This window comes from Pelodiscus sinensis, chromosome 23 (genome assembly GCF_049634645.1).
Source record: "Pelodiscus sinensis isolate JC-2024 chromosome 23, ASM4963464v1, whole genome shotgun sequence".
NCBI lineage: Eukaryota > Metazoa > Chordata > Testudines > Trionychidae > Pelodiscus > Pelodiscus sinensis.
Window position 1 is genome coordinate 22,742,087 of NC_134733.1, and position 25,403 is coordinate 22,767,489.

A 25,403-nucleotide genomic window follows, 5' to 3' on the forward strand; every position below is an offset into this window, starting at 1 on the left:
AGCCTCCCTGGGCAATGGGCGGAGGAACCTGGCACCATGCTCCTGACGGGGCTTCAGGTGGAAGTCCAGAACCACCTGGACTGTGAGGTTTTGACTTCGCCACAGGAGGTTTTGCCTTCTGGGCGGGGCTCTTGCCCTTCTTGGTCCCCTGGCCCTTCCATGCCCCCCTCTGTCATCTCGTTTGGTGCCTGAGCCTCCCACTCTCCTTTAGTTCCCTTCCCCCACGCACCGTTTCACTTCCCACGTCTTTCAAATAATCGACCCTCTCGCATTCCCAGTGCAGCCGGAGGAGCTGCGCTTACCGTCCCGTGCTGGGAGCTGTACCCCTTGTTCCTTTACCTCCCCTCTCCTGTGTGTGTTGCTGCCCTCCCACCCTGCTTCCAGCCTAGCGGGGGAGTGGTGAGCCTGTCTCCCTCCCTCTTCCCCCCTCCCCTGCTCCTTGATCCACCCCCGGCACTATTGGTCTCACCCTAATTGTCTGCTCCTGTCTCCCCCCGGCTCCTCCATCCATGAACATAATGGAGGGGCAGTCATGAGATGCCCTTGCCACCTCTTGCCGACCCCCCCCCCCCCCCACTGCCTCTATGAACCCTGAACCCTCGGGGCTGCCGGGCCACCCACTCATGCAGCGGAGATGGTGGACATGGGCAGGGATTCCAGGACCCCGACCGCTCCTGCCACGGCACCTTCTGCCACCAGTGTCACCAAGAAAGACTCCCTGAAGGGCCAGGGGACCAAGAAGGGCAAGAGCCCTGCCCAGAAGGCAAAAACTCCTGTGGCGAAGGCTCACCCCCCTGCCACGGCCTTGGCTGCGGCTTCCCCTCTTTCCTGTCCCCCTGTTCCTTCCACCAGCTCTGGGGGCGACGGTGTCCCAGCCCCCAGGGCGTACGCCCAGGTAGCCGCCGCCCTCCCGCTTGCTGCCTCCCAATCCACCGAAGCCACTCCCCGGAATTCCATCCCCGGGGGCCGCGGCCCCTTCCCCACCCTGACCAGGGGGCACGGGGTCCGTTGCCTCCTGGTGTCGGCCTCGTCCCACGTGGAGACCTGCGTGCGGGTGTTGGCACGCGTGGTGGGGCCCGCGGCCATGGTGGGGGCCTCCAAGATGTTCGGGAAGGTGGTATTCTTCCTGGCGTCGGAGGCCGCTGCCCAGGAAGCGGTGGAGAAGAGTTTGGCAGTGGGAGGAGTCCATGTCCTACTTGAGCCTTTGGAGGACCTGGGCGTACGGGTGTTTTTTTCCTCCGTTCCTCCCTTCTTCCCCAATGCCACCCTATTGCCTTTCCTCTCCACCCTGAGGAGGCCCTTGTCAGTCCTTAGTCCCCTTCCTTTGGGCTGCAAGGACCCTACCCTCCGCCACATTCTTTCCTTCCGCAGGCGGGTGCAAATCCAACTCCTGCCGGCGGGGCGTGGTGGAGAAGCCATAGGAGGGTCATTTCTGGTGCCCTATCAAGGGGCTGAGTACAGGGTATATTACACCTTGGGGGAGGCCCAGTGTTTTCTCTGTCGGGCGACGGGGCGTGTCCAAAGGGACTGCCCTCTGGCCCGGCTCGGAGATGCACTCGGGACCCCCGACGCCCGGGAGTGCACCGGCCCTACCATCGCCGGTGGCCCTGATGATCTAGACCCCGGGGTCACCCCTCCTCTAACCATGACCGTTGTCAATCCCGCTCGGGCTCCGCAGGGTCCAGACGAGCATGCGGGCGCCACTGCCACCACCAAAGGTGGCAAGGCCGGGCCTGCGGAGGAGAGGGTGGCGGGGTCGGAGATGGGACTCAGACAGGGCCTACCTCAGGGGGAGGTTTCCCCTTCCCCAGCTGCCTAGCCCCCATCTTCCCTCGCCCTCCCAATGCTGCCCTTGCCCCCTGGCTCTTCCCCTAATCAGGCCCAACTCTCCTCCTCTGAGGGCTGGGAGGTTGCCATGGGGAGGTGCTGCAAACGAGCCCAATGTTCCACCCCACCTACTGAAGGGGAGAATACCCTCCTTGTGCCTCCAGGGGTGGACGTTGGAGCCGTCCCTCCCTCTGAGCCCCCGGACGCTTCACAGCGCCATGAGGCGGATGAGGTGGCCGCGGCGGTTGTGAAAGGGGTAAATGCCTCCCTCCCGGAGTCCCTGCAAGAAGGAGTGTCCATGGGGGACAAGGTTGTGCAAGGTTGTGCGAGGTTGTGCCTGCTGCACCTCCGGTTCTGGGTAGAGGGGCTAACATTAAATCTCGTTAACATCTATGCCCCGACATCCGGCCTGGAGAGACTTCGCTTCTACCAGCGGGCGGCAACCTTCCTTGGCTCTTTGATCCTCACGAGTGCCTGGTCCTGGGCGGGGATTTCAACTGCACCCTCGGGGAACGGGACCGCACGGGGACCAAGCAGTGCCCGGCTGCCACGGACGTCCTCAGGGGGATAATAGACCAACACTCCCTGGGGGACGTCTGACGACTGGAGAAGATGCAGCGTTTACCTTTGTCCGGGTGGAGGGTCAACGGTTGTTTCACTCCCAGTTGGACGCATTTATCTCTCACATCATCATCTCTTTCGAGCCCACTCCTCCAGCATTCAGCCGGCCCCGTTCTCGGACCACCACCTCTCTGTGGAACGTACCAGGAGAAGCGGGAGGAACTTCTGGCCCTCTATGACCTTCGGGCCCAGGGTGCCTTTGTTCGTTCCCGCATCCACCTCCTTAGGGAGCTGTATCGTGGCTCCCACTTCTTCTATGCCCTGGAGAAAAAGAGGGGGGTGAAAAAGCACATCGTCTGCCTTCTGGTGGACGATGCCCCCCCCTTCGGATCCAGTGGAGATGCGCAAGAGGGATCACGCCTTCTACGCCTCCCTTTTCTTGCCAGATTGGAACGAACTCCCAACGGTCAGCATGGGCGACCGGGACTGGCTAGAGCTGCCTCTCTCTCTGGCCAAGTTCTCGGAAGCCCTCCATATTATGCCCACCAAAAAATCCCCGGGCATGGACGGGCTGACTGTGGAGTTCTACCGCTTGTTCTAGGACGTCCTCAGCCCGGACCTTGCCAGAGTCTGGTCCGAGTCCTTGGAGAGCGGGGTCCTCCCTTTTTCGTGCAGGCGAGCAGTGCTCACTTTGCTGCCCAAGAAGGGGGACCCCCGCGATCTGAGGAACTTGTGTCCTGTCTCTCCTCAGCACGGACTATAAAATCATCACCAAAGCCATCTCCCTGAGACTCAAGTCCGTGCTGGCGGACATGGTCTATCCAGACCAGACCTACACCGTCCCGGACCGTACCATCTTTGACAACCTTTATTTGGTCCGGGATCTCCTTGAACTAGGGTGTAGGGATGGTCTGTCATTTGCCCTCATGTCCTTGGATCCTCCGCCCGGGTCAACTGGGTCAAGAGCTCTGGCCTGGTGCTAAGGGCTGGGGGGCAGGCGAGCTCCCTCCCACCGCGCTTCAGGCCATCAGGTGGAGCGCGGGTCTGCTGCTTTCTCTTGGCGTTTTTCTTTCTGCCATGCACCCCTCTCCGCCAGAGAACTGGCAAGGTTTAGAGCCCAGGGTGGCTGAGCAGTTGCGGAGATGGACGGGACTGCTCTGGTGCCTCTCCCTGCATGGGAGGGTACTGGTGCTTAACCAACTAGTCCTGTCCATCCTCTGGCACCATCTCAGCACCCTGGTCTCGCCCCTGGGTTTCTTGGATCAGATCCAGCAGCTGCTGCTGCGGTTTTTCTGGCCAGGACTGCATTGAGTCTCTGCAGGGGTTCTCCAGCTTCCCCTGGAGAAGGGAGGGCAGGAGAGGGCAGGGCCTGACGTGTTTGCGCATGTGGGTTTGTGTCCTCCACCTCCAGGCCCTGCAGAGGCTCCTATTTGATGCAGGGAGTCTGGCGTGAAGCACACTGACACACGCCTTCCTTCACCGCTTCCGAGGGCTACGATATGACCGGCAGCTCCTTTATTTGAGAGGTCTTCCGCGAGACATCTCCAAGCTGCCAGCCTTCTACCAGGACCTCCTCGGGGCCTGGAAGCTGCTTTCAGTGACTAGGTCCTTGGGAGCCACCGTGGGGGCAGACCTCCTCGCGGAGCCCCTGCTACACAGTCCCCATCTACGTGTGCAGGTGGCAGAGTTCCCCTTGGTGCACCAGAGACTGGTACTGGCAGAAGTCACAAGAATCGGAGACCTCTTGGACTACGACCGGGGAGACTGGGTGGATCCTCGGGCGCTCGCCCAGCGCATGGGGCTCTCCACCTTACGTACTCCCTGGCACATACTTCAGGAGGTGAAGGACGCTTTGCTGCCCACCGCTCGGATTTATCTCGACAAGTTCCTGCGAGAGAATTCACCCTGCCCGCCCCTCACCCCCAGCCCGCCTGATCTATCCATTAGCCCTAAGCCCCGTGTATCTCCCCAACCACCTCCCCTTCATCACCCGAGACAGCTGTATGGGTTGCAGCCGGTCCCTTTCCGAACCGCGCCAAAGAGTCACACACTCATGCTTCACACGCTCCACTTCCCCACCCTTGTGTCCCACCCAGACACCAAGTGATGGGACCTCCTACCACCAAGAGAGGGTGGGGAGCCTCGGTGGGCCAGTCTCTATTCCACCTTATTTCCACGGCCCACGGGGGACATCAGCTGGAGAATCCTGCACGGAGCTGTGAGCACGGGCGTGTATTTGGTGCGGTTCACCCCATTCCTGACACTTGCCCTTTCTGTGGTGAGAGGGAGAACCTGGCGCACGTCTAACTCGAGTGCGCCAAGTTACAGCCCCTCTTTCGGCTCCTCCAGAACCTTTTGTTGAGGTTCTGGCTGCACTTCTCCCCTCACTTGTTAATTTACGCACACCCCATCCAAGGCCCCAGAAAGTTGCGGGACCTCCTGGTCAACCTCCCCCTGGCTATGGCCAAATTGGCAATCTATAAAACTAGGGAGAAGAGGTTGCCCGGGGGAGGGGCCTGCAACTGTGGGGCCTATTTCTGTTGCTGTATCCGCTCACGTATCTGGACAGAGTTCCAATGGACAGCGTGCACTGGCTCTCTCAAGACCTTCAAGGGGCAGTGGGCGCTGTCTGGGGTTCTCTGCTCGGTATCCCCATCTGGCTCCCTTGTTGTAGCCCTTTGACCCTCACACCCGTCTCTGTTTTCTCATTATTTGTCCCTAGTAATTTGTTGGTTCTTCTGGGTTCTGTGGACCCTCCCCGCAGGCTGAGGGGAGGTCCTTTAGATGTGGATGGGCTAACGCCCGCCCACCTCCTGGACTCCAATAGTCACAGGGGGCAGAGGGTTGAGGAAGGGAGTGGTTGGGGTGCCAGAGGCAGGCTCTGGCTGGGAAGCGCTTACCAGCAGAAACCTGAGGCAGACGGTCTGCTGCAGTCTGCTCGCTGCTCCACATGGCTCTGCTCCGGGCAGGAGAGGGGGGAAGGGAGCTGGGGAGGAGGGATTGGGGGGGGGGTCGAGGCAGGAAAAGCATTCCCCCTGCTCCCAGAAAAAATTCTCAGCTCCTGTTGGCCAGAAACGGAGAGATTGGCCAATGGGAGCTAAGAGATTTTGCTGAGGGGTGGGAACGACATGAGAAATCTTCCTCTTCCCTCCCCAGTCATCTGGATCGGAGAGCTGCTCTCTGCCTAAGTGTTCTGGTGAGGGGGCCGCATCCGGCCGGCTGGCAGCCTCTTCCTCCCCAACCCTTCCCCGCACCGTTGGGGGGCCTGTGCTCATAGCACTCAGTCATGGACAGTGTCATGGACAGGCTAAAGGAGATATTAAGGATAAAGACATGAGGAATGGTCCCATTAAACACATAGAATCAGGAGGGCCGGCTGACACTTCTGCTAATTTCGAAAGAACGCGGCTTGAGTCTGGACGTAGGGGAGGTTTTTTCGAAGAAAGGCTACCTTTCTCCCATGCAATCCAGCAATGCCCCTCTGCCATGGATATTGGCCCAACCAGCCAGTCTCTGTGCCAAAGGATTAATGGACACAAAACAGATGTTCTTAATAATACGGAGATACACCATTTCATAGAACTGGAAGGGACCTTGAGAGGTCATTGAGTCTGGTCCCCTACTCTCACAGCAGGACCAAGCAGCATCCCAAGTACCATCCCTGACCGATTTCCCCCAGATCCCTAAATGGCCCCCTCAAAGATTGAGCTCATAACCCTGGGTTTAGCAGCCCAATGCTCAAACCACTGAGCTCTCCCTCCCCCGGTCTTCAAAATGGGAATGCACAGAAATCTGTAGGGGACCATTTTAACCTGTCTGGCCATTCATGAATGGATTGACTTTAACAGGGTTCAAGAAAGAACTCGATACATTCACGGAGGTTGGGTCCATCAACCTGTGGAACTCCTTTCCCAGAGGGTGTAGTGAAGGCCAGCACTTGAACAGGGTTTAAAAAAGAGTGAGATAAATGCATGGAGGTTAGGTCCATCAATGGCTGTTAGCCAGGACAGGCAGGGAAGGTGTCCCTAGTATCTGTTTGTCAGAGGCTGGGAATGGGTGACAGGGGAGAGATTACTTGATGATTCTCTGTTCTGTTTGCTCCTTCCAGGGTACCTGGCATTGGCCACTGTGGGCAGACAGGACACTGGGATAGACAGGCCTGTGGTCTGACCCAGTCTGGCTGTTCTTGTGTTCTTGATTTAACAGTAGCCATTCTTCTAGAAAGGGAATTTCACAAGCCAACTAGAGAGAGAGTGCGGAATTGACCTTCATACGCAAATTTGACACAGTCTCCCTTGGCCTGCGTGAAGACATTAACTGGTTAACATATTATAACACCAGCTTTTTTTACATTCAACACTCCTTTGACATCAAAAGCTAACTATGGGCCCCTTCCAACTCACTCATGTAGCCACGTTAGTACCAGCACTACAATTGGCAGGTCATTTTTTTTCTCCCTTTCCCTTCTTATATTAAGGGTCCCCTTTGTTTTTCTCTACTCACAGTCATCTCATCTGAAGAAGTGGGTTTTGCCCACGAAAGCGCATGATACTATAAATATATTTTGGTTTGTCTCTGAAGTACCACAGGACGACTCGTCGTTTTTAATGCTACAGACTAACACGGCTCCCCCACTGAGATTTTTGATCAGCCCGGAAGGCAATTCTAAAGCCAGTCAGACAACATCCCTAATATTTTGTGGAAACAAACGAATGCATCACACAAGGCTCGGCTTTATTGTTCTCAGGATGCACCGCTATAAGTCAATTCCTCTGGTTCAAATCACACGGTAAGATCAGCTGCTTGGAAGATTGTTTCTCACCATGATCCTGAACGTTCCTTTTCGTCAGCTGTTTAATTTGTTTTCCCTAGGAAGGCATTGCTTAGAGCTCCTGTGCAAGATAAATGAGAACTACAGCGTCCTGTTTTAGAGTCTGGGGATGACCTAATTGAAGAATTAGAGCCTCTAGGAGCTTGTACGTCAGCCAGACATCTTACATTTCTGTGGCTGTCTCATGCACGTAGTGAAACTGAAGGAACACGCAGGTTCCTACCCCCCTCAAAAAAATTCAATTTTAAAATCAAAGAGACTTCAGAACGTGCTTTAGTGCTTTGATGGAAGAGGGCGAAAGCCAGGCCATAGCAGACAGCTGGTCTGAGCCACTTCTGGTACTTAAGTGTTCCTGCATTTCAATCCCTGCACCTGCTAAAGGCCCTCCCAGACACTAAAACCCGTTTGTGCAGGAAAAGCAGCACCGTAGGGTCCCAATGAAAATTTGCCTCAATATTCACCTGCTTCACTCATGACCCGAGCCGTGCCAGGGACCTGGTGGCTGTCAAAGCAGAGCACGGCCCTGATAAACAGAGCTCCTTGCAGCACCAGCTTGTTAGTTTGCCCAAGGGATGTGACACAAATGGCCTGGTAACTGGATAAGAGCTTCTTCTGCTGCTGCTGCTTTTTTTTTTTAAAGGCCACCTGCAAATGCTATTTGGATCGGGCCTCTCCTGCACGTCTGTGTTTGCCTCTCGACTTTCCGTGTGGCGTATCTGCCTTCTGCACACAGCAGCCTGTGGCAACAGAGCCGACAGCTCCCACCGTGCTTCACAGCCCGGAGAGCGGTGCTAATGGGAGCCAACCGCACAGAGGCATTTGTGGACTTAATGGTGCCATCCCTCTAATTCCTTCCATCTGGTTTTTGTCCCCTGGCTCTGGGGGGCACTCCCTCTGAGCAGCGACCCATGAGCCAGCTGGGCTGCCATTTATCAGCTCTCCCACCATAAAGCACGGTGATAAACGCCGCAGTAGAATAGCGGCTTGATTTAGCAGCACGGATGCAGGGAGGAGGGGACATTACAATCATGGCTGTGCGCCATCGGCCTGTGGCTGCCGCCAAGCTGCCCTCACTGAGCAGGAAGCCAAGCTGGGACTCGGAGAAGCTCCAGTCTTGTTAATTGGGCTGCATTCCTGCTTCATTAAGGACACAAAAATGCATTGGAGGCATATGGCCTTGTTTCACTGCTGCTCGGCAGCGTGACTGCTCCCATTCTGCACCACAAATGCTTGGCAAAGCCGCTTGTCCTGAGCGCCCCGCCATGTCATCCAACGCGCTGCGTGTGGAAAGCCTCTTCTCCTGTCAATTTGACGTGTCTGCTAAATCAGGAGCCATTTCTCAGCTGGTGGAAATCAATCGGCAGAGACAGGCTCGTTTCGCTGGCACCGGAAGGATTTACACCAGTGGAGAATTTGTTCTGAGAACTTTTTACTGACCATTTGAGATGCACGTTCCTCCAGAAGAGAGATGGCCGCACGTCTTGAAAACTGTGGTTTGCAGAATACAACCAACCTCGATGAAAAACGGCCGAGGCTGGCAGTACAAAATAAGTCAGGACAGCTGCCAGTCTTTGCTGATCGCTTCAGCCAGTGATCGGCATGGCTGCGGAGGTGGGAATCCCTTCTATCTGTCAGATTGAAAGAAACTAAAGATGCTCCTTAATTTTCTCTGGGTATGTCTACACTACCACCCTAGTTCGAACTAGGGTGATAATGTAGGCATACCGCACTTGCAAATGAAGCCCGGGATTTGAATTTCCTGGGCTTCATTTGCATTAGCCAGCCGGCGTACAGATAGTGCGGAATGGCTTGCTAGTTCGAACTATCTAGCCCGTGCCGCGTGTAGCCGCGCGGCACGGGGTTCGAACGAGCCGGCATTTAAAAATGGCGCTGGACAGCTTATGCAAATGAAACCTGGGAAATTCAAATCCCAGGCTTCATTTGCAAGTGCGGTATGCCTACATTACCACCCTAGTTCGAACTAGCGGGGTAGTGTAAACATACCCTCTGATATTAAAGTTGGGTCTTTCTTTACGATCTGAAAGCCAACCAGGAAATATGGGAATGAGTTGATAGGCAGAGGCAGCAAAGGAAGAAAGAAAAAGAAAGTTGGAAAAAAACATTTCTGGGCCTACGTGAATCTTTATCCTCTCCTGTACCAAACACGACACCCAACGGCACGTGAAAGTGGAACTGGATATTTTAGATATTCCACACCCTGATTGATTGGAATGATTCTAACAACATTCTGTTAAATGGGGAAGAAGTAAAGGGCATTTTTGGACCAGCTTAAATCCCCAAGAAGATTTGTACAGGCTAACCGAATAAGCATGAAGCCGTATATCTCAATCAGGGAGCATTGTACATTGATATGCAAGTGAGATTTCAGGGAATGAAATACTGTGCTGGAATTTTATTCCAGGCCTTGCTATTTATCATGCCAAGAGAATCAGTTAGCAGCTTGAGTTGTTGTGAGTGTCACTTCTGTAAGAGCAAATGAAAAATATTATTCTGAGCTCTGCGATACAGGAGATCAGATATTGTGGAATTTGATGCGGGAGAAGAATGGCTGGAGCAGTATTATGTTCCGTGCTCTTCCATATTTGAATGCATTTCCTAGAGAATATACAGCCTCTCTAATGGGCTGAAACAATCAATAACGTGGCAGGAGAAAAGCAGCAGACATGTCACCATTTTATTATCAGCGGTTTTATTTCTGCCTCATATTTATGTCCCAATAAAGATCACAGTCCTCAACCCACCACAGTTCCTAGAGAACTAGACACGACAATGTTACTGGTCTAAGAATCGCATGGAGGACCGGTGCTTTTAGCTACGTTCGGGAGAGGTGAAGTACTAGCTACCTACCAGGCTTTTCTATGATGCTTGTTACCTCAGTAGCTGAGTGCTTCTCAGTCTGTAATGTTTAGATCTTCACCGCTCCCTCCCTCCCCCCGTGAGTCACAGCCGCACTGTTATCCCCATTGTACAGATGGGGAACTGAGAGATGCAAGGCTTGGCTAGATAATTAGACTTCAGCGAGTGTTTAGTCCTCAGGAGCCTGCTGCGATCTGTCTGCACATGCCCGTTGACAGTTTGTGAAGGTGCTTAGGGCAGATGGTGGCAGACTAGTGTGGGGGAGAGAGACTCACCCCTCAGCTTGCCAGAATCTCAGGGTTTGTGTAGACAAGGCCTACGTGACTCACCCCCGGCTGGCTGTGGAGACGCAGGTTTCCCAGGTGCTAAGCTAGTGCCCAAACTGACAGGACCATCTTTCCGCTCCATCCCTCAGGAGAGCTCTGTCCATGAGGGACAAGGACCTGGGACTCCGCACACTCACCATCCCTGGGCAGCCATGTTGCGGTGTCTTCTCCCAGGCTGGAAGCAGAACCAGAGCGAGAAAAGGCTCCTTCTCCCCTTCCCACTCCCCATGAGCCAGCCAGCCCTCCTCCGCCTGCAGTTTTTAATATCTACTGGCCATATGCTCTGCCTCATCGCTTGGCAGCCTGCGCGGCCTGTGTGGATGGGCATGTGGGAAGCACATCGGAGCGGCGTCTTCTGTCTTGACGAGGGGGTGGCTGGTGGTTCAGAAGGAAGGGGGGAGAGAGAGACAGATTCACGCCGCAGCTGCCTTTCATTTACACAGGGCACAGAGAGAGCGTCGTTTGCCGCACGGACAAGGCTGGGGTGCCAGGCCCTCCCTCACTGGGCCTGAGCTACTAGGCCTCAGCAATAAGGTGAAAGGAGAAGTAGTCCCAGAGGAATGGCTGCCGGACGAATGGCCCAGCCTCCGTATCCCCATGCGACTGGCCTGGAGGGGGATCTCTAGGGCTGGTTGTACACCGTCCATGCTGCTGGTGCAGGAGAGAGACTGTGTTTGCAAAGCCTTTATAGACCCGCTAGGAGAACAAGAACATTGTTGCCTCTTAAACTGAGTTGTCATTTCTTCTATCCATTGTCAGTGTGTGCCAGGAATACGCATGCTGCTGCCCCTTTCATCCAACGACCCCCCCAAGTGCTTACCAAGCATTATTACTTACATCTCAAAACCGTCTAAGGGTGTCACGGCGCTGGATCTTGAGGGGAGCAGCCAGATCACTGATGCACCCATAGGTGGGGGTGTTGGCCCCAAAAATGGTATAGGAGGGGGCCATGTGAGGTATTGAATAGAAGCTTATCTGATAATCCTATGTACGCTGTTCTGGTGTTTGTATAATGTCTGTGTGTGCAATTATTAGCATGTACTTGTATGGACACTGAAGATTTCCCTGCATGTGGTTAAGCATTGGGCAGGGCCGAGCCTGTGGACATGCTAATTACTGAGGCCCTGTGGAACAATGGCTCTCAATGGGCTATGGACACACCCAAAGAATGGGGGCTGTCATCTGAGAGCAGCCAGCAGGGAACACAGAGATTGGCCTCTGTCCAGGTGACCTGCTACATACTAGAAGAGGCCAGGAAGGAGGTATAAAGAGGCCATGCGGTTGATGCCATTTTTGTTCTCAGCTCAGCACTTCATCCCAGAGGCAGCACTGCAGGGATTGAAGAGCCCGGAAGACCTGTGAACCCATCCTGACCCTAGGATGTGCAACAAGAACTTTTAAACCAGCAGCTGCAACATCTCTGCTAGAGCCTGCATCGAGGACTGGGAGATTCGGTGCATGTAACGTACTGTACTTTAATAACCTTACTCTCATGCTTTTCTTTCTTGTGTTAATAAACCTTTAGTTGTTAGATGCTAAAGGATTGGCCCAGCGTGATTTGTGGGTAAGGTCCAAAGGATAAATTGGCCAGAGATCTGTGGCTGGTTTCCTGGAACCGGACAGAACTTGTTCGGGGTAGGTGGGATTGGGTGCTAGGACCCCCCACGTGTGTATGAGGTCTGGGGCAATCTGGGGCACGGTTATTGCTGGGGTGTCGGAGGGGTTTTGCTCATGAGGCTTCAGGCAGGCAGCTGAAGTGCTCTGTGGGACTGGTTTGTGGCCTGTGTGGAGAGGTCACCAGTCGGGGGGCTGTAAGGAGCCCCGGATTCGAGCAATTCACTCTGAGCAGACGCCCTCAGCTGTGCCCAGACACGGCCCGGTCCATCACAAAGGGGTCCAGAATTATCCCCATTGTTCAGGTGAGAATGAAGGCACAGAATCATTAAGTGACTCGCTCAAGGTTATGCAGTGAGTCAGTGGCAAAGCCAAGCATGGAACCCGGGACCAGGCAGCCCCCAGAAGGCATTAGAGCAAGTTCTAACTCACACCACTGTAGGGAGACAGTGGGAAATAAAGCTTTATAAGAGCGAGTGTACTTCTGTGTTGGTGCGTTATTCTTCTAAACATCAGCACTAGCCATTATCCATGCTTAATGATTGTAATTATACTAGAGCGAAGTAATTGCCAAAGGTATTTTAAGCATCTGTCAACATAACATTCTGAAAAAGATGTTTCTGATTTTCCCAGGAGCAGGTACTAACCACCCCCAGGTAACACACACACTTGCAAAATACCGAGTTTGGCCGCTTTGCCTTCAGCAAACCTGAAAAGCATTTTATTCAGAGGGTGGGTGGCTCATATTATGTGCAATTTATGCATCCCATTATCCTCTCTTGTCAAGCAAGACGTATGTCAGCAGTGGAATTTTTGCAGCTGCAAAAGCCACAAAACCTTCTCAGTGCCATATGCGAGCTGTCATCCGGCGCTCATCTGTGCTGAATTCTGACCCAGCCAGGATGGCTTGGCAGCAGCAGAACTGTTCAACTAGCACAGAGCCTAGGCATGAACAGACCTCGTACCCCTTGTGTGCCAAGGCCAGTAAGCTCGCTGATTTGTGTGCCAGCCTCTCTCACGCCTGGGGGTCAGGCTTTGTTTGGTGCAACAAAAGCCGGGCAAACACTCAGCTCTGGGCAGATAAACACCAGTGGAAGAAATGTGAGACTCAACAGGAAGGGGTGTAAAATGGATTCAAACTTGGCTTGTGTTTATTTCCCTGAAAACTTAATTTATTTTCTCCTACAGTAACTGAGATAAAGGCCTGCATGGTTCCACCTCAAGTCTCACCACGCTTGCTTACACCGGTGCCTCACCGAAAATCCTGCATTCCCTTGGATACATAACGCAAAGGTTACAGAAGTGCTACTCAACTTTGGAAGCCCTAGGGGTTAAGTGTGGTTACACAGACATGCAAATATAGATGCAAATGTATGTAACTAGCTTCTTTCACACTGATGGACATGAATACAAAGATTAAGGCAAGACTAAACACACAGGCCCCATTTAAATCAGTTCTGCTGATATTAAAAAAATGCAATATTGATCCGATTTCCACTCATATGGCAGCACTGTCAAGGAGCAATGACAGTCCAGGAATTTAACTACTAAACCGCATATCAACAGAAGAGTGTTATATTGACTCCTTTTTTGTTTTGGCTCCCACCCGCAGGCCGTATCTTGAGCCCTGCGTAAACCCAAACCACACCCTGGGCCACAAACAGGCTGAATGTTGAGTAGCCCTAAGTTAGATCCAATCAACGATCAATCACCACCTAGTGGTGAAGAAATGACACTACACATTTCAAGTAAGTTTTAACTGTTGTTAATAAAGTTGTGTGTTCAAAAACTAGGCATGGAAATCATCATATGTACTGGAAATGTAGTGACGGGTCCCTAGAAGGCCAGCGGACTGGAATTAGAAGACTGGTTTTATTTCTTTTAACAATGTGTTGAAACACCCGACTCCTCACTCTTGCCTCAAGAGTTTGAAAATAACTAGTCAAGTTCCTCATCTCATGAGAGGGACTTTAAAATTATGAGTTGAACAAATAATAAAAATTGAGGGTGTTTCTAGAGGACTCCTGGTTCTGGAGATATCAGAGTTTCAAGTGTTTTTCTGCAATCACGAAGCTTTAAGAAGGAAAAAAAAGCACACCAAACAGCAGGACACTGGGGATAAAATTGCACGAGAGCAACAGAGTGCACCTGGCTTTCCATTTTCTCTTAGCCCTTAGTAATGTATTTCTGGAAGCTTGGCTGGGTACAAGGTGATTTAATGATGTTAAAATCATTTAAGCTTGTTATGGAGGTTTCTATGGCTCTCAGGCTGGATGTTACAAATTGTGTGCATCATTTTCGAGATGGATCATACTTAGGAAAGGCATCAGGGCTCAGAATGGAAGCCACAGAAGGCGGTTCTGTTCAATAGATGCTGGAAAGATGCATTTCCGACTAAAAGTTTTAGTGCATCATCTGGACGGATGGGGGTCTTAGCTTCAAGATTGCCATGTGAGCTGTTCTTTCCAAATGCCATTAGTACTATAGGGAGCATGCAGTCCTTTGAAGACACCAGCTGATCTGATGTAACAGGCTCTCGGTCGGACTTGCTTTCACTGAAATAACAGCTCTGGGGAAGATGGTTGTAGTGCTCTGCCAGCCAGCTAGTGGCCAGACGCTGGAGTCAGTGAAACCAAGGAGAGATGCCCCATCCCTTAGAATCGTAGAATGACAGAAGATCATGGTTGGAAGACAGCTCAGCAGGTCATCGAGTCCAACCCTCTGCTCAAGCAGGACCCAACACAATGAAATCATCCCAGCCGGGGCTTTGTCAAAATTCTCTAAAAATGGATATTCCACCCCCTTCCTAGGGAACCCATCCCAGTGCTTCCCCACCATCTAAGGGAAATAGCTTCCCTTAATGTTTGACCTAGACCTCCCCCGCTGTAACTTGAGACCATTGCTTCTTGCTCTACCATCCGTCACCAGGGAGAACAGCCTCTCTCCTTTCAGGTAGTTGAAGGCTGCTCTCAAATCCCCCCTCACTCTTCTCTTCTGCAGACTAAACAAGCCCAGTTCCTCCATCTTCTCCTCGTAAGTCATGTGCTCCAGCTCCCTCATCATGTTTGGTGCCTTGACTGCACCTTCTCTATGGGTGTGTCTAGACTACATGCCTCCATCGACGGAGGCATGTAGATTAGACAGATTGGCAGAGGGAAATGAAGCCACGATTAAAATAATCGCGGCTTCATTTAAATTTAAATGGCTGCCCTGCTCTGCCGATCAGCTGTTTGTCGGCAGATCGGGGCAGTCTGGACGCGCCGCGTCGACAAAGAAGCCTTTCTTGATCGGCACAGGTAAACCTGGTTTCACGAGGCATACCTGTGCCGATCAAGAAAGGCTTCTTTGTCGACGCGTCGCGTCCAGACTGCCCCGATCTGCCGATAAACAGCTGATCAGCAGAGCGGGGCAGCCATTTAAATTTAAATGAAGCCGCAATTATTTTAATCGCGGCTTCATTTCCCTCTGCCGATCTGTCTAATCTACATGCCTCCATCGACGGAGACGTGTAGTTTAGACGTACCCTATGTGTCCAGCAGCAGATGACACTGCAATCCCCAGAGTCCCCAGGCAGAAGCCGAGCTGGGTGAGCTCCTTCTAGCTGAACTACTTGGCTTTATGCTGCAGGTTCCTTTGCTGGTGTAAGCCGGAGAATGGTCCCGCTATTGTGGGGAACTTTCCTGGCTTCTATGCTACCCTGGTGAAATGGACCAGCGAAAGCATCTGAGTTCCTGCTCCCACTTCTTTTACCCAAAGGCCTCCCAGACTCTGAGGGCTCCCCTTCCACTCTCCTGAGTAGCAGAGTCCTTGAAATCCCAACAAGGCTGGGCCCAGGTTTTCTGGAGCTTAATCCCTGACACTGTAGCTGCTTAGGGCAGGGGCTAGGGTGTCCCCACGCCGGGGTGCTCTCTTCACACTGGATGCTTTCTTGACCCAGTGATCATTACATACAGTTCAAAGCAAATACAATTTATTAAACAGCAACTGATTAAAAAGAAAAGAATAAGGAAAAAATGAGAAAGGTTAAAAGAGAACACACAGCCCTGCTCTATGGCATGGGGACATCGCAAACAGCCGACTGCAGCGTGTAAGGACAGTTCACAGTCTGTTCCTTATACGTCCCAGGGCTCTCTCACAGGCCCTGGCTGGGCTGCGGAAGGTGGGGTGGGGGGCTGCAGGTTGGACACGCTTGCTCTGGCAGTGACCACATGGCTTCAGGCTCTAGGTGGCAGGACCCCTCTCCCAGTTGGAGTTACAATCCCTGTCCAAGTCTGGCCTTCAGGGCCTCTTGGCTGGTGGGGTCTCCCTGCTCAGAGTCTCTTTCTTCCCCTTTGCTGGTCCCAGCTGCTCACCACACCCAGCTGCAGACTGTGCTGCTTTGCCAGCCTCCAGCTCCTTGTGTTGCTCCTCCGACCCCTTTGGCTCTGGCCCCTGTAGGTCTGTCTCTCGGCGCAGCTTGCACTCCTTGGGCTGTGAGTGTCTGACTCTGTCACTGCAGGCCTGCTACTTAGCACATGGTCTGCACTCTGTGGGCTGAATGGGCCTCTGGCTCTGTCACGGCAGGTCTGCTCCTCAGGCCAGCCTGGACCCCTTGCTACTCTTCTTAGCTCTCTCCCCCTTTGATCCAGAAAATCCCAGCGCACACAGGACTGGACCTGGCCTCCTAATTCCCCCATTGGCCTGTCCAACCTTCCAGTCAGGCTGACCTGGAGTGTTGGCTTCTTCCCATTGTCCCTGGAGTCTGTTAGTCTCAGGGTATGTCTAGACTACATGGCTCCCTCTATGGAGCCATGTAGATGAGTTTACTAGACATAGGAAAATGAAGCGGCAATTTAAATAATCGCCGCTTCATTTACATCAAAATGGCCACCACACTGTGCCAATCAGCTGTTTGGCGGCACAGCGGGGCAGTCTGGATGCTCCGCTGTCGACAATGGAAGCCTTTGTTGACCACTCCATTATTCCTCTTGGAATGAGGTTTACTGGAGTGGTCAACAAAGGCTTCCATTGTCGACCACGTCCCATGTCTAGTAAACACATCTACATGGCTCTGTCAAGGGAGCCATGAAGTCTAGACATACCCTCAGAGCCCTGGTTTCTCATGGACCCTTCCCCTTTTGGTACTGGGTGCTGGCCAACCAAAATCTCCCACTGAGTTTTAATAAGGGACTAACAGTCCCCTTACACTGGCCGTTGTTCTATGCACGAGTGAAATGGGACGACGGTTGATGGCTCATTCTGCGAATGCTTGTGTAACCCACACACCTAGTGTGGTTACTGAGTAATGCAAGTGGCACCTAGACCACAGCAACAGTTAAGATCAAGAGACCTCTACATCATGGGCTGGGAGCCAGATGGCTTTTAGCTCAGCAGGTAGAGGCTCCTATAGTCAGGTCCCAGGTTCAAAACCCGCCCAGGCAGGGCAGAGGCTGCACGGGGCGGCTGGGGGCCACGCTAAGCGCGCAGGGCCGGTGGAGCGAGGAGCGGAGCCGACTCGGGACTTGGCTCCCCTGGAGACTCCAATGGCACCGGGCGCGAGCAGTCACCAACCATAGCTGGAGGCGTCAAGAGAAAGTCATTCTTATTAGGACTGTTTAAAACTGCTTTCGTTAACACCCATTCGACTTCTGCAACAAAGGGGACATCTGTTTGAGATTCCGCACTGCGTAAAGGGAGGCCAGGTTAAAATCCACGCAGGCTTTCCCCCACCCATTCCCTAACCAAGGCAGGGGAAACCAGACTTTTACCTTATACTTCAAAGGGAAGCAGTTGACCTACCATGTCTGGGATGAAGAGAGTGATTGAGGAGAAGGACCCGGACTATGAGGAGACTTCAGCCACACAACCAAATAAACGTCACAAAGCAGCTGAACAATCAGCTCGAGATGCTGCTGTACAGAAGATCGAGACAATTATTAAGGAGCAGTTTGCTGTTGAAATGAAGAATAAGGAACATGAGAGTGAAGTCATAGATCAGCGCCTGACTGAGGCAAGAAGGATGATGGATAAGCTTCGTGCTTGCATTGTGGCTAATTATTATGCTTCTCCTGGTCTCCTTAAAGTTGGAGAGGGAGCCACGACATGTGACTTTATGGTTTTTAATCATCCTTCAATCAAGAAGTTCTTGGAATCACCATGAAGATCATCATCTCTTGCTAATCATGGATCAGAAACTCCATCTGGTAACCATTCAGAAAGTGACTCTTTAGCTCAGCACAATGACTTCCTCCAGGACAAAGACAATGGCAGTCTGGTCATGGAAGAGCGATTGTTTGCCAATCTGGATCAGAGACCAAGCAGAAATACTGAACGGGATGCTTCTGGTATTACAAGCTCTCACAAAATAGGCCAGCGAAAGGCTGGTCTGTTAAATGATGAGACTTCACGACTCTATGTGAAGAAAACAATCATAGTCGGCAACGTCTCCAAGTATGTTCCTCCCGAGAAGAGAGAGGAGAATGATCAGTCAACTCATAAATGTACGAGGCTCTCGGCGAGAACCCAGCATAAATCATTTTGTCAAAAAAGTCTGGTTCTTCCTTCATCCCAGTTACAAACCTAACGACGTGATGGAGGTCAGAAAGCCTCCCTTTCATCTGACCAGATGAGGCTGGGGAGAATTTCCGGTGAGGGTTCAGATTCACTTCAAGGAGAACCAGGACAAGAGGATCGGTATCATACACAATCTGAAGTTGGACAGAACTTATACTGGCTTGCAGACACTTGGTGCAGAAACAGAAGTGGATGTTGAGCTTCATCGGCATTCTCTTGGGGAAGATTATCTCTGTTCCCAGTCTTCTGAATCTGACCCCTCTGATATCCCCACGTCTGTACCATTACCACTAAGTATATCAGCGCCAGTGAAAGCTTCTTCACCAATTAAACAGTTACTTGAGTCCATTCCAGATGCTTCTGTGGACAAAGGATTCCCTGTGAATGCTGAAACTGGAAGTCATACCACTTTTTATTCCCTGCCATCTTCAGTAGAACGGACTCCCACCAAATTGACAACACGTTGGCTCTCATGGAAATTCAGCTTTTCAGCCAGTTGCAGCTAGTTGCAAAATAGTGCCTCAGGGTCAGATCCCGAGCCTGGCAGAATCTCCAGGAAAATCCTTCCAGCCTATCACCATGAGCTGCAAGATTGTGTCAGGTTCTCCAATATCAACCCCAAGCCCATCTCCACTACCTCGTACCCCAACCTCCACTCCAGTGCACACGAAGCTGGAGTCTGCTAGTTCAGTCATTAAGAACCCATACGTTATTGCAGACAAACGTGGACAGATGCTCGGAGCAGCAGTCACAATCACAGGAAACCCAACGAGCAAGCTGACAAGTGTGTCTCAAGTCTCTCACGGAGCCGGATCTCCAGTCTTAAAGATCCACAGAAGCAGCTTGGGAACATCAGCTGTCAAGCAAGACGATTATTTACAACCATGCCACCCCTTTGTCCAATTGGGAGTCATTCTAAGGCGCAAAGCCCTAAATCTGTCACAGGCAGACTTGGAGCTTTCACAAAGGTGATAAGAAAGCAGGAGCCTGGAGAGTTACCATCACGTTACTGAATTTGAGGGAAGCAGCCAGATCACTGATGCAACCATAGGTGGGGGTGTTGGCTCCAAAAATGGTATAAAAGGGGGCCATGTGGGATGTTGAATAGAAGCTTATTGTCTGCTAATCCTATGTGCGCTAGTCATGTGATTGTATAATGTCTGTGTGTGTAGCTAGGAATCTGTAATCTGTGTGGATACTGAATATTTCCCTGCATGTGGTTGAGCAGTGGGCAGAGCCCAGCCTATGAACATGTTAATTAGTGAGTCCCTGTGGGACAATGGCACTCAATGGGCCAAGGACACACCTAAGGAATGAGGGCTGACACCTGAGGGCTGCCAGCAAGGAACACAGGGATAGGCCGTGGGCCAGGTAACCTGCTGCAGCCAAGAAGAGACCAGGAAGGATGTATAAAGAGTCCATGTGGTCAACTCCATCTTGGTACTCAGCTCAGCACTTCATCCTAGAGGCAGCAGTGCAGGGATCGAAGAGCCAGGAAGAACTGTGGACCCATCCTGATCCTAGGATACGCAACAAGGACTTTTAAGCCAGCAGCTGTAACATCTCTGCTAGAGCCTGCATCGAGAACTGGGAGATTCGATGCATGTAATGTACTATTCTTTAACAACCTTACTCTCATGCTTTTCTTTACTGTAGTAATGAACCTTTAGTTGTTAGATGCTAAAGGATTGTCCCAGCGTGATTTGTGGGTAAGATCCAGAGGGTAAATTGACCAGGGATCTATGGCTGGTTTCTTGGAACCGGACAGAACTTGTTCGGGGTAGGTGGGATTGGGTTCTAGGACCCCTCACCTGTGTATGAGGCCCGGGGCCATCTGGGGTACGGATATTGCTGGGGTGTCAGAGGGGTTTTGCTCGTGAGGCTTCAGGCAGGCAGCTGAAGCGCTCTGTGGGACTGGTTTGTGGCCTGTTTGGGAAGGTCACCAGTCTGGGGCTGTAAGGAGCCCCTAGTTTGAGCAATTCGCCCTGAGCGGATGCCCTCAGCTGTGCCCAGACCGGCCCGGTCCGTCACAGCTACCCCAGCAGCCACAGCTACCAGTGACTGGGACAACCTCGCAGACCTCAGGGCAGCAATATGTCGCTGTGAAGGTGGGTCACATGATAGCTTTGTCACCACAGAGGCAGATGGTGAGCACAGGAGAGGGGACCACGCAATAGAAGGTCGTTGGGGTTCCTGTCGGTTCTACTTTACAGTCAACAGTGAAACAAGCTGTGGCTATCAGTGGTGGTTAGATACTTGTGGCAAAATCCAGCTCTTCAGTAGCAAAAGCTGTTGAACCAAAGCAGGTTGTAACCCACTCAAGCCAATCTAGTTCCCAGCAGGCTGTGCTAACGGTACCTAGCCAGCTGTCTTTTGGCTCAGAGGGTAGAGGCTCCTATAGTCAGCTCCCGAGGTCCCAGGTTCAAAACCCGTCCGGTGGCGGTTACACTTGCACTTCCAAACTAGGAAAAATGAACGATCTTCTATGTGCATCTTTGGAAGGCAGGAGGCAGTTTTATCTTTGCTTACAAACAGCAGGCATGGCGGCCAGTTCATGGGGCCCTTCTACGCAGGGAACCTCCTGGGGAAAGCTCTGATCTAGGAAAGGAAAGTGCTTCTCTATTTGCACTGGACTGTGATACTGAAAGTACCCGTGAAGCAGGAGATGTTACATCCTCTGCTAAGATGAGGATAACCAGATACGCTCGCCTTAACAGGCCCAGCACCGCTGTCTGGAATGAACCTCAAAAGTACCCATGAGAGCTGCATGTACAATTTCGTTTCCTCCTCTAATGTCAGTGTGATTTTTGTGCTGCCATCCCTCGCTTCATTTTGAAAATCAACATGAGCCTGAGAGATGGATCCTCAGCTGGTTTACATGGGCCCGGGTCCAATGGAGTTAGCGGCACAGTGCACGGTCACACCGGCTGTGTAAGGTTACAATGCATCACAGTTCCTGTCTGAGGTACCCAACGTGTCTTGCAGGAGCCTGTGGTCCTTTTTTCTAAGGCGTCTGCTGCATGTTAAAGAAGGTGCACTCCCCAGGAACAACCAACGGGCTGAAAGTGCTTTACGACTTCAAGGCGATTGCTGGTAACGAGCAGTTTCAAACTGTAAGGCTACGTCTAGACTGGCATGATTTTCCGCAAATGCTTTTAATGAAAAGTTTTCCCGTTAAAAGCATTTGCAGAAAAGAGTGTCTAGATTGGCACGGGCACTTCTCCGCAAAAGCACTTTTTGAGGAAAAGCGTCCGTGCCAATCTAGATGCATTTTTGCGCAAGAAAGCCCCGATCGCCATTTTCGCCATCGGGGCTTTTTTGCGCAAAACAGTTTTTAGCTGTCTACACTGGCCCTCTTGAGCAAAAACATTTCTGGAAAAGGGCTTTTGCCCGAACAGGAACGTCAAAGCATTTGCGCAAGAAGCACTGATTTTGGACAGTAGAGCATCAGTGCTTTTGCGTAAAATCAAGTGGCCAGTGTAGACAGCTGGCACGTTTTTGCACAAAAGCATATGCTTTTGCGGAAAAACTTGCCAGTCTAGATGCAGCCTAAAAGTCTTTCAGCAAAGGATGGAATTAGAAATTCAGAAATTCATTTGCAAGAAGGAATTCTGAAAGAGCAACAGCTAAAGACAATTTTGGGAGAGAATTAACATTAACAACCACAACAATAATAAAAGCCACCAGCAGCCTCTGCAGTTGAATTCATTAACAACCTCAATGGCTACATGCAAAATCCATCTGACCTGGTCAATCTGTCTGGGGTATTTGACTGGAAACCACTTTGTTGGTTATCGACTCCAGTCCCCTGCTATTGCAGGAACCCCTATGACACCGTCCCCTTCGATGTATGAAGCTTCTGCCTACAATTAGCCAGGTGGTTTGTGCTCGTTAGTTTTACTGAGAGGCTGTTCTGGAGCCTCCCCCCTTGCATGGTTAGAAATGTCTTCTAATTTCCAGCTTGCCTTTATTCATGGCCCATTGATTTCATTTGTTCTCATCGCAGCCTTGTCCTTTGCTTCAGTCGCTCCGCTCCCACCCTGGCGTTTACACCCTTGACGTATTTAGAGAGAACAATTTCTACCGACTATTTGCAGAGTGCCAGTCACCATGTTGGGGAATGGCATATTCATCCCCCTGCTGATCTGCAGGCCTGGGTCGCAGGGTCCTCCCCTAATCCCACAGGAGAAGCACAGAGTCAATGCAAACCTGGGGATTGTGGGGGGTGGAACGTGACAAGGACATTGCAGCAGACAGAGCCCCCGTGTATAGCAGGGAGGACAAGCTGGCCCTCAATTAGCTGTGTTATCCACAGCCAGACGTTGTGTCAGAAGCCATTAGAGCTTAGCTTACGTGCAAGGGCTATGGAAAATGCCTAGCATGAGCATGCAAAGGCATGCGCCTGGTGGTGAGCTGCAGACCAAGGGAAGCAATCTATCACAAGGTATTTGCCCAATGATAACACACACACCAGAGCAACAATCACAAAGAGAATAGGGCACAAATATCCTCCTTATATGAGATCTTAGGCCTGGTCTACACTGCAGTGCAAGGTCAAATTAAGATACGCAACCTAATTGCGTAGCTGGAGTTGACGTACCTTTAATCGAGTTTCTGTGCCATTCCCACAGTGGGAGGTCCCATCAGCTTCCCTGTGAGGAGCAGGAGAACCAGCCCTGACCGGGGCGCCCTCCGAGTTTGATTTAGCGTGTCTTCACTAGACCCGCTAAATTGAATCCCGGAAGATGAACCACAGCAGCGCTGGTCTTCTGCGTAGTGAAGCTGTTTCCTTACTGAGCTTTTGGAACAGGTCGGATATTGCTCAAAGGGGTCAGTTTTTCTCTAGCTTTCTTCTCCCCAAATAAATCCCCCGCCAATGCTTCCGATGCTCCTACTGGGAGGTGGCACTTGTGGCCCCAGATTCTCCCAATAGCAGGATTTATACATGGCTCGCCATGTTTAGTACTCACCTCCCTTACTCAAGCAGCTTCATTGACTTCCCCAGTCCTACTCAAGTCCACTACATGGTCTAGGGTTAATCATAGGACAATCATTCCACCAACATGCGACCCCGAGGGTCTGCAACCACTGAGAAAGGAAGAGTGAAGTCTGCTCTACAGCCATAGCTAAGAGTTGGCTTTTAGCTCACATGGTAGAGTCACATGGCTTTTGTCCCAGTTCAATCCCACCTGCGGATGACCTGAGTCCGTCAGCTTTGCAAATAGATAAGCTCTTTGTTCCTATGTGGATGGATTTATAGAGCCTAGTCTGACCTCCTGTGTAATGCTAGCCAGAGAATTTCACCCAGTTACTCCTGCCAAGTGCCCCAAAACATGTGTCTGACTCAGTTGTATCTTCCAGAAAGGAAACCTGTCTGGGAGTTTTCATTAAAGGTGGAAGGAATGATTGACCCTGTTAATTAGACAAAAAGACAAAGCTAAAAATCTGAGCAAAATCATTCTCCTCCCTTAATGGCCTTTCAGGACCAGTGGCTTCCAACTGGGAATTTGCTTAAGACACCCACTCCCAGGGAGAGTATGAGGCGGAGAAAGGGAAGGTGGAAATGATTTGAGATGTTTCCAGTGGCGGTTCTACTAAGAGTGATGCAATCTGAACTCACAGGCTCTGACCAACTCAGAATACTGCTAGGGGAGATACGTGTCTATATATTTTAATAAACTTCCCATAATTAAATTCTCTCTGTCTTTGTAGCTCTGGTTGGACTTTAGAGAAAACATTACCTGAAAAGTACAACCACAGAACTTACATTTATCTTAGTCCCATCCAATGTTCCCGCTAATCTTTTCCATCCATGTGTGGAATATTTTTTTTCTCTCTGTACTGAGGCATGAGCAAATGTGCACCACCAGGTGCAGAAACCTAGCAGAGGGTGCTCTGCTAATCAGCTGGGCAGCATCTGAATCTCTCTTGAACGGCCGCACAAATGCCCAGCTTACAGGGATCACGGTCCAATGTCAGGCTTTTACCAGGCCACAGGTTTGGGGGGGCTTGTTGGTTTTTTCTCCCGCGGAGAGGGCAGCGGGAGTGATGAGTACTGAGAACGTGGAAGACAGGCAGCCAGGGGAACGGAGCACTGAGCAAGCTGCGTGCCACCCCCAGCCAGCTGCTCATCCAAGCAATTCACACTTGGCAATGAACTGCCGTGGCCGGTGGGAGTTAGCCGTGAGCCAGACATGTTGGGGAGAACATGGGGGGGAGGCGAGGAAGGCGGCACCTGTGAGACTTGCCCAGGAACTGACTTGCCCGAATCCCTGTGTGGGTTTGTCCTGGAATCGCATCTCTCCTCTGCGCGGGAGGAGCCTGCCACATGTCTCGGAGGGGCTCGTCAGAACCCCTCAGGGCTCTCCGTGGCCGAGCCAGGCTCTCTTTCAAACCTGCTTCCCAGGAGAAAAGGAAATAGAAATGGAATTCACAGGCCTCCCCGCATTGGAGGGGGCTGTCTAGGAGGTGCTCACCTGCTTTCTAAGTCAAGTTGTGATCCCTGGAGAAAATCGACTTCTCCGCCAAAGTGCCCGGTTCTCGGCTCTGAGTAATCCTGTGAAACTCGTCCTGCGAATGAGAGAGACGACTGAAGACTGGCCCTTTCCTTTCCCGTTTGTTTTGCTGCTCACATACGGATGCAACTGGGGCAGCAGATCCAGCTTTGGGCTTCAGGGGGCAGCTGGGGGTCCTCAGGCCTGTCTGGTCCTAGTCTGTTTTCCTCCTCAGCATTTGCGCCAAAGGCTGGAACTCCTGCTTTGCCACCTCTCCATGGTGACAGGTTCTCTTGCTCCCAAGGAAAGGGGAAGGCAGGT

The 25,403-nt window shown here is 51.8% G+C and overlaps 1 pseudogene; it reads left to right on the forward strand.

Moving 5' to 3' along the window:
* The first annotated feature begins 17,795 nt into the window (after positions 1-17,795).
* LOC102444224 (YEATS domain-containing protein 2 pseudogene) lies at positions 17,796-19,601 on the forward strand (annotated as a pseudogene).
* Positions 19,602-25,403: the final 5,802 nt, after the last annotated feature.